The sequence below is a fragment of the Eriocheir sinensis genome, unplaced genomic scaffold (assembly GCF_024679095.1).
Source record: "Eriocheir sinensis breed Jianghai 21 unplaced genomic scaffold, ASM2467909v1 Scaffold298, whole genome shotgun sequence".
Taxonomy (NCBI): Eukaryota; Metazoa; Arthropoda; class Malacostraca; order Decapoda; family Varunidae; genus Eriocheir; species Eriocheir sinensis.
The window spans coordinates 387,738-397,464 of NW_026111607.1; the positions used below are offsets into that span (position 1 = coordinate 387,738).

The following is a 9,727-nucleotide window of genomic DNA, read 5'->3' on the forward strand; positions in this document are numbered from 1 at the left end:
GGAGTCTTGGAGTCTTCCTTCAGTCCTCTCTCGTTCCTCTCTGCAACACGCCGCCTCTCGACCTTCCAAATGCTTCCCTCGCCTTGCAGTACACAATCACCCTGACTTGTGGATACTACAAAGGCAGGTAAACCACCACGACGGACACGTGGCACGGAAGGATGGTGAGGTCTACTGTTGAATATTTAAAGTGTGGTCTAGGTCTACTATTGAATATTTATTGTGGTCCAGGTCTACTATTGACTATTTGAATTGTGGTCTAGGTCTACTATTGAATATTTGAATTGTGGTCTAGGTCTGCTATTGAATATTTAAAGTGTGGTCTAGGTCTACTATTGAATATTTAAAGTGTGGTCTAGGTGTACTATTGAATATTTAGAGTATGGTCTAGGTCTACTATTGAATATTTAAATTGTGCTTTTGTTAATATTCAATCTGTGGGTAACAAGACTATTCAAATTAGGGAAATGTTAAATGAGCAATCACTTGATATTTTAGCTATTTCTGAGACTTGGTTGAATGAGCATGACACAAGTAGAGTTACTGAGATGAAACCTGCTACTCACACTTTCTGTCATAGCCCCAGAGAGGGCAGACGAGGGGGTGGTGTAGACATTTTCTTGTCGAATATTTTTTTCTCACCTGAGGGTGTTGATACGAGTGAAAGTATCAAGTTTTGAATATATTGAGGTTAGTTTTAAGCATCAAAACCAGCGGGTAGCATACCTTGTTATATATAGGCCACCTTGGTCAAGTGTTAATCTCTTATTTGATGAATTTGGTGCATTGTTGGACTCAATTGATATGGTTTCTTTTAAAGTTTTTATTGTTGGTAACTTCAATATATGGATGGATGATCATGAAAACCATTACACAGTTTCTTTCTGTGAGCTTCTTGAATCTTATCAGTTGTCAAACAAGGTGAGCATAATAACTTCATCAACTGGCCATGTGTTAGACTTAGTCATTAGTGATGATGTAAACAATCTCATAGGTAGGGTGGATGTTGAACATGAATTTACTATTTCCCCAGTTCACAGGCTCATAACATTTAAATTACTATTGTCAATATGTAAGGTAACTAAGAAAATTTATTATAGGAATAAGATGGGTTTCTCTGCTGCTACATTTATCAGTGAAATTAGTCAGAATTATATGAAGATATGACTGGAGAGTGTGTTCACAATGATTTGTAATTTAAATCAAATTGTGAATTGTCTTACTGACACTTATAATGAGGTGATTAAGACACAATATAACAATGTGTGTCCGATCCTAGAGGTCATTACTGTCAAGGATAGATCGCCCTGATTTAATGGTGAAATTTTGACTCTGAGAAGAGAAACGACGCAAGGAATGTAAATGGAGAAATGAGGGATCTGTTGTGGCCTGGGAGGATTATAAAAATGTGAGAAATCGCTATAATGACTTGATAAGTAGGAGTAAAAGAAACTATTATCATACTAAAATTCTTGAGGCAGGATCAGATATGAACAAATTAAATCAACTTTTCAATAGTCTTACTGGTACTACTTTGAGAAGAAAGCTTCCCGATGGTTTCTGTGATAAAGATTTAGCGTATAACTTTGTAATTTTTTCAAGAGTAAGATTATGAATATTGTATCGGAATTTGTGTAAACACCTTTTATGCCTGTTGCTGATGTTGAGGTGGATTGTAGATTGCAGTGTTTTAAAATCATTAGGAAGGATGATCTTGTTCGACTTTTCAAGAAAGCTAAGAAAACATATTGTGCCAGTGACCCATTGCCTGTATTGGATATCATGGATGCAGATAATTTTCCTAGTTTCATGGATATGGTGCTAAGAATTGTCAGTACTAGTATTTCTTCATGTAAATTTCCGGATTCTGAAAAGCGAGCTGTTATAAAACCAGTCTTAAAGGAAAACTTGATTATCAAAATGTAAGCTCTTATAGACCAGTATCAAATTTGCCTTTTGTCTAAGTTATTAGAGTATGCAATTATTGAGAGTTGATGGAACACTTGGAAAAGGTCCATGTCTTGCCTGATAGTCAGTCTGCATATAGGCCAATATTTTCTACTGAGGCTACTATTTGTTCTGTTGTTAATGATTTACTTGAAATGATGGATGGGGTAAATGTGCTATATTGGTTCTTCTAGATCTTAGTGCAGCATTTGATACGGTTGTTCATGAATTGCTTGTAAAAGATTAAAGGAGCATTGGAGTGGTAGACAATGCGTTAAAGTATCTTGAGAGTTATTTACAAACCAGAAGTTATTGTGTTCAAATTGGAAATTGTTTTTCTTCATATGAAGCTCTGACAAGAGGAGTTCCACAAGGAAGTGTGCTGGGACCTATTTTATTTTGTATATACACAATTAGTTTATTCAGGATACTACAACAACATGATGTAGGATTCAAGGTGTTTGCTGATGACACCTAGTTCTACTTTTCCATCACTGATATTGAAAATACAAGTGCTAAGATCAATAGTGTTATTAATTCAGTCAAGGACTGGATGGATTATAAGCAATTGAAATTAAACGATGATAAGACTGAATTCATGCTTGTGGAAGAAGGGCACTCTACGTTATTTTGGTGACGGTAACATGATTATAAGTGGTAATAAAATTCATGTTGTTGAAAGTGTTCGTGACTTGGGAGTGTTGTTGGATTACAATTTGACACTGAAATGTCAGATAAATAATGTCGTAAGGATTGCCGGATATCACCTTACAAATATTGCTTTTATCATGAAATACCTGGATGAAGATTCTATCAAGAAATTGGTGATTAACAGTATTATATCAAGAGTGGATAATTGCAACTCAATCTACTATAACCTGCCAAAGCTCCAATTAAGGAAATTACAGATGGTCTTAAATAGAGCAGCGAGATTAATCAAAGGAATTCCACCACGAGAGAGAATTACTCCTGTTCTGATAGAGCTCCACTGGTTGCCAATAAAAGCAAGGATAGTATTTAAGTTATGTGTTTAGACACACTAAGCTTTGATTACTGGCCGTCCACCGTATTTGGGAGAATTATTACACGAAATACAGCCAGGTAAAGGCATTAACACTCGCCGAGCCACTACTGGAATCACACTTCATGAACCGCGGTACTCTTCAAATGTTGGATTGCGCGCTTTCAGTTCTGCCGCCCCAAGTCTGTACAATAAGCTCCCTCCTGACATTAGAAGAACAGAGGATCTCTCCAAATTTAAGAAAGAACAAAAAACTTTTCTGTTCTCTGACTGCTATGACATGGAAACATTGACAATTAACATGGCATATAAGCTGTTATCATTATTGAAAATTTAATGAATTAAAATATGTGGGTCTTGCAGAGCGCTTCGGCGGAAGTGGGACCAGATAAATAAGAAACACAAGTAACAAGTAACAAGTAGAGGGACGTCTAGTTGCGTTGGAGTCTGGGTGGAAGAATGCTGCGGGGAGCGGCAAGACCCACAAGGCTCAGCGCCCCGGCCGCGGAGAAGATGTCAGGTCTCGCCACACTGACATCTCGTTTTTTCTGCATAACACTTATGCTAAACGCCCTACGGCTATGGATTATTATTTATTAATAACCTAACACATGCAGTAAGTAATAGTGGGCCATGCATCCCACACATAGCTCAGCTATGGCAGTAATAACGAATATGATTTGAAATATCGCTCTGCTCCCGACTTCTAGTGATGCATCTTCCCGCTCTCTCAATCAAAATGGCGGGGATTCCCGCGTTTTTTTCCACAGCCTATTTCTTGAATAATAAAATCATGACAGTGGGGGAAGTGGATAACAGCTATGAGGAGGGAGAACTGGCGGCCGTCTGCTTCACCTCGACTCTGTAGTGCTCATTTTGTCAAAGATATATTACAGGCAAAACTTATCAGATTATTACATGAGCTATCACTCATGTAGGTGTTGTCCCGGGTCCCCTAGCTTATTGTGTGGCGGGGGATTACTCTTGAACAGGATTTCCATGAGCTGGCGGAGGTAAACAAGCTGGCGGAGGTAAACACGCATGGCGGCGCTCAAGCAGGGAAGAAAATAGGAAAGGAAACTCAGTGGAGGCAAAATGCACAGAGGGACAGAGCTCAGTGCTGGGTGGAGTATATAAGTGTACGCAGGAAGTGACCAAGAGTGCGTAGTGTAAGGTGACTTGCCGTCACCTGCCCTCACCTGTCGTCACTTGCCCTCTCCTGTTTGACTGCCTGTGCTGCCTACCTGGGCATCACTGGTCAGCAACAGGAGATCGGCCAGGCAGAGGGACAGCCAGTCATCCGACCAGCCAGACAGTCAGCCAGCCAGCTAGACAGCCAGTCTACCATTTCCTCCTCCAAAAGCACTGATTTGTTCGATGTATCTTAGCTTCGCAGCATTCCCAAGCGATCTTAACACTTAACACAAATGATGCTAAAGTTCCTGCCATTTGCCCGCGGGTAGTGACTTAGGGAGGGGGCACACGTGGTCCGTCTGCTCACTCTGCTGGGTAGGTGACCACCAGCGGGTCTGCAGACGACGCACAAGGTGCAGACGACGCTATTTCGTGACGTCACTGCAAAACCTCTATACTCGTAAGACCATAAGGAGCCATATTCTTAAACATTTCGGGTAAAGATTCGTTTCATGTCCGTGCCAGTATCTTATAATCTACTTTATGAAACATCACTATCTCTTCATATATCTTTTCTACAAACCTTCAACAGTCATGGAAACGCTTTGAAAATCCATTTCAAGGACTTTTTACTCCTGAAAATAGGGCATAATGGTGCAGAGCTTAGTTGACCCGCAGCCTACATTACCTTACCCGCCACGTTGGGTTTCTCCTCCTCCTCCTCCTCCTCTTTTTCTCCCTCTCGCTAGCTCCCTTTCTTGACCTCTACCTCGTCGTCTTTTTCCCTTGCTCTTTATCCTCCTCCTCCTCCGCCTCACGCGTGGGTCAGTGAAATGGGTATGCCTGGGAAAGGTAAACTGAGGTAACCTGCGTGTCACAATCGGTCCTGTGTCGCCGGCTGAGGGTCTGCTGTTACCTGCGCGGAGTCACGAGCCAAGGGGACGGAGGAGCGCGCCGGGGTAATGCGTAGGTTATCGTGCGACCTCCCACCCCCCTTTACCCCTCTTCCCACCATCATCTTTGCCTTATACAGTGTTGCGTCCTAGTGTTTTTTCTTGTGAGTGTTTGATATATTGTTTTAAATGAGGGTTTGATAGTTTTATGCGTGTGTGTGTTTGGGTGTGAGTGGTGTTAGTGGTTGAATGTAGGGAAGTGAGCCAGTCATGTATTAGCACAGGTATGAAGGGGTATACAGTAAGCTTAGGTTAGGAAGGTTAGGTTAGGTTAGGTGTGGGTTTTATGGTTGAGGGAAGATTGTGTGCTGATAGCGGAGACAGTAACAGGAAGAGGCAGGCAGATGTAGAAAAAGTCACCCAACCAGCCAGGTATTAGTACGGGTGTGAAGGGAGTTTACAGGAAGGTTAGGTTAGGTTAGGTGTGGGTTTTATGGTTGAGGGAAGATTGTGTGCTGATAGCGGAGACAGTAACAGGAGGAGGCAGGCAGAGGTAGAAGGAGTCACCCATCCAGCCAGGTATTAGCACAGGTGTGAAGGGGATATACAGGAAGGTTAAGTTAGGTTAGGTGTGGGTTTTATGGGGAGCGTAGATTGTGTGCTGATAGCGGAGACAGTAGCAGGAGGGGAGGCAGGCAGAGGTAGAAGAGTCACCCAACCAGTCAGGTATTAGTACAGGTGTGAATGGGGTTTAAGGGCCATATTATTAAACGTAAAAGAACATAAGAACGTCAGGAGTCTGCAAGAGGCCGGTTGGTTTATACAAGGCAGCTCCTGTAAGTCTAATCCCACCTTACCTCACTATCCATGTTAGATCGTTAAGTGGTTTGTTTGTTTGTTTGTTAATGGGTAGTCAAACAGCTGTATTACCGTCAGTTAGGTACGTTACTTAAATAGATAGTTTGATAATTAGTTAAGCAGCTAGAGTCAGTTAGTTAATTTTACTATATTCTGTATTTATTTATTTATTTATTTATATTATTTTTTTTTTTTTTTTTTTTTTGTTATTTCGTTGTTTCTTTTTCCTTTTCTTTCTTTCTTTTCTTTTTTCTATTTGTTTTCTTTTTCTTTCTTTTTTCCTTTGTGTTTTCCCGGTGTTGGTTTTCTTTTTTGGTGTTCTTTTTTCCTATCATCCTTTTGTTGATGTTCGTTGGTCTGGGTGAGCCGCTTTCCTCCCAGAAGAGACCCACCCATAATTTTGGAGATGTTGTTAGGGCCGAAAGGTGGATGATGTTTGTTTTATTTCATTTTCTTGATGTCGTGTTTTTCGTTCTTTTTATTGCTTTAGTTTTCTTTTTCGATGTTTTCCTGTTCTTTTTCTTTTACTTCTTATTGATGCTTTTTGTTGTTATTTTTTCCTATCAACCTTTTGTTGATGTTCCTTGGTCTGGATGAGCCGCTTTCCTCCCAGAAGAGACCCATCCATAATTTTGGTGATGTTGTTTGGGACCGAAAGGTGGATGATGTTTCTTTGTATTTCTCTTTTCTTGATGTTCATTTATTTCTGTTGCTTTTCTTTTTCGATGTTTATTCTGTTCTTTTTCCATTTTTTTTATATTTCTATTATTTTTTTTTTTTTTTTTTACAACAAAGGAGGCAGCTCTATTGCACACAAAAAATAAAACAATAATAATTGAAAAACAAACTAGGTACCACACAGTGTGTTGATACATTATGCTTCTATCCCCGTATTGAAAGATTTTGAAAATCTTGTTGTTTTAAATAGAGATCGAATTTAGTGGTGCAATCGCCATTTGCCCCAGTGGGGTAAATGACGATTTTCGTGGGGCAATTAACTATCGGTCTGTAATTCGTTTATTTGAAGGTAATTTGGCATACTATAGGATAGATAAAGACAGAAATTATCAACTAAATATATTCAAACAAAAAACAAAGATGATATAGCCCACATTACAAGGCTAGCTTACTTAGCCTGGCCTTAAAGCTGATACATAATGTATTCTAGGAGAATTAAAAGTGTTTTTCTAGGAGAAATAAAAGTGTTTTTCTTCCTTATAGTGTTTTCTTCCTTAATCATCCCTCTGTTCAAATTCTCGAAGAGAGGCCATGGCCTGAACATCTGGAAAGCGGAATATGTTCTTCTTTACGTCAGGGACCAGAGGCCCAAACACGATGAATTTGGTGTCAATGATTAGGACCTCTTTAACCGTCTTCTCAGCCCAGGTCCATGCTGAAGGGTCACTGGAGATCGCTTTCTTCTGCAAAAAATCGACCTCCACCTGCGTCACTTCAGTTTCTTCGTCACTTGAAAATACCTTAAGAATTTTCCCCCAGAAGTACTGAGGCTTTGGGTGCGAGAAGTACACTGCGACATATTTATAGGTGTCTGCGTCTTCAATGGTAGGCCTACCATTCTTTGATGTGACCGCCTCTGTTCCATCTGCTGTGGCCTCATCATGCCTATAATCTCTGTCCTTGTCACTTCTGTAATCTGTCTCTTCTCTTCTGTCTTCTGTCTCGTCTCGTCTGTCTTCTGTCTCTCCTCTTCTGGCTTCTGTCTCTTCTCTTCGTTGTGTCACCTCCTCCATTCTCACTTCTGTAGCCTCCTCAAGGTCGTCTTGCACCTCTTCAAGGTCATCTCTCAGCAGATCCTCCAGAGATAAATCACTGGAGGTGTTAGCTTCAGTCATTGCGACACTGGAGACAACTGTTGAGTCCGAGTCCTCATCCTCCTCCTCTTTCAACTTTCTCTTCTTCCCTGTTGCCTTTTTCTTTGGTGCTTCCTTCGTAGACTTCTCAGTTTGAGTAGGAGCTCCCTTCTTCCGAGGTCTTGCCTTAGACTCGTTCATTTCTGCAATCTTTTGGCGGCACTTCTCATCAGTTATTACAGAGCAACTCATGGGAATGACTCTCCTCTTTTTTGTGAGGGGGGTAGCACGACGTCCTCTGGAGTGTAGGACAGCCTCTATGGAAGCTGGGGGAAGTTTCTTACCATGCTGAGAGATGCTTGAGACGAGACATTTGAAGAAGAGACTCAATGCAGCCTCATCCCTGCTCAGTAGCTCATCCACCAGCTGTTGGTCCGTGTACTTCTTCAATTCCTGTGAGGGGGCTGTTTGAGAATCCGTGGATGTAGAAGCAGTGGCTGTTCGCTTAGGTGTTGAAGCAGTAGGTGTAGATGCTGCTGGGGTTTCATCATCTTCAGGTGCAGGAGGAGGAGGTATGTCTAGGGACTGGGTACGAGCAGTGGGCAGGATTGGCTGGTCATCGTCATCAGTGGGCTTTCCTGCAGACACCCAGTCATCATAGGTTTTGAGCTTTATTGTATCGAGCCTTGAAGTGTTATACTTCACCCTATCTAGGGGATGGATACCAGTTGCTCGGAAACCTGCCACAATGTTCTCCTTTGACAACCCAGTGTTCCAAACTGAACACAACATGTTCACAAAGAGATCCTTACGAAGGTTCTCACGGCCTCCTGTACTTTGAGTATACTCCAGCAACTTGGAGTCGTAGTACGACTTCAAGGGAGCAAAACAAGCCACATCCAAGGGCTGGAGGAGGTCGGTACAATGAGGTGGCAACTTCAAGATGGTGATGTTGTTTTTCACTGCCAAATCTACTGTACGTAAGGATGTGTGGCTCAGGTGACCATATAGCACCACCAGAATTGGCCCTCTCCTTTCACTACTTCTACAAAAGACTCGAAGAAGTCCTCAAAGACAGAGGTGGTCATCCACCCAGAATCAGTCACAGCATATTGAGTTCCTGGCAAAGCATTATCACCCCGCCAGGTAGTCTGCATCTTCTTGCCTTTGAATACAATCAAAGGTGGTAGTGCAGTCCCATCGGCGCAGCAGGTAGCTAACACAGTGATGTTTTCCCTGTTGGCACCATGTGTAATCCTTACTGTTTTCACCCCTTTTGTGCCGATGGTCTTGGCCTTTGATGGGTCTGTAGGAAAACCGGTCTCATCCATATTGAAGATGGAACTAGGCTTGTCTGCTAGTCCCATTTCATCGAAGAGCTTCCCTAACTTGTCGTAAAATCCGTAGACAACGAATGGGTCTGACGTGACACTCTTCCTCGCCAGCTGCATCATGCCTCCTTTCTTTAATGTGAGCCCATGGCGCTTCAAGAAACTGCTCACCCAGTCCCTTCCTGGCCGATTGTCTTTGAAAGGCGTGACACATTGGTTGAATTCCAGGTAGTCATGTATGAGAGATTGGAATTCAGCAATGGGAGGAGGCATTCCCATTTGCTCCATGATCTTCACGCATCTCAATATTTCTGCCTCCATCTCAGCGGACAGTGCAACCTTCCTTCCCTGCAAACAAAGAAAAACAAAATATGGAAATCAATGTAGTTTTAAAGCTATTGAGTTTAAAATTGATTGAGCAGAAACTATAAAAACTGCTGCCTAACCCAGAAAATGTACTCCTACGGTAAACAGACACAACAAAACTTATGAGAGACTTTGAAACTAAACAGTGTAAAAATGGTAATTTCGCATTCGTCTCTGACTCGAACGTGAATCTTATGCATCTGTGACAATGGCTTTATTGTACTAAATTATATTTGTACTCACTCTTTTGCCTGTGTGCGTTGTAGGTTGGTAGTCCTCAGATTCCTGGTGCTTCTTATGTTCACTCCATAGCTTTCCATACCCAATCTTGTGCTTCCTCGATGCTTCCTTAATTGCAACACCACT

The 9,727-nt window shown here is 41.7% G+C and overlaps 1 long non-coding RNA gene and 1 pseudogene across 1 annotated transcript; both read right to left on the minus strand.

The window, feature by feature from the left end:
- Positions 1 to 6,156: 6,156 nt before the first annotated feature.
- LOC126991529 (uncharacterized) lies at positions 6,157 to 6,603 on the minus strand. Its single transcript, XR_007745628.1, has 2 exons — positions 6,422 to 6,603; positions 6,157 to 6,189 (listed from the first exon to the last, which is right to left on the minus strand). It is a non-coding gene; the product is annotated as an uncharacterized LOC126991529 (long non-coding RNA).
- Positions 6,604 to 6,699: 96 nt separating this feature from the next.
- On the minus strand, positions 6,700 to 9,333 carry LOC126991527 (uncharacterized; annotated as a pseudogene).
- Between the last annotated feature and the right edge of the window lie 394 nt (positions 9,334 to 9,727).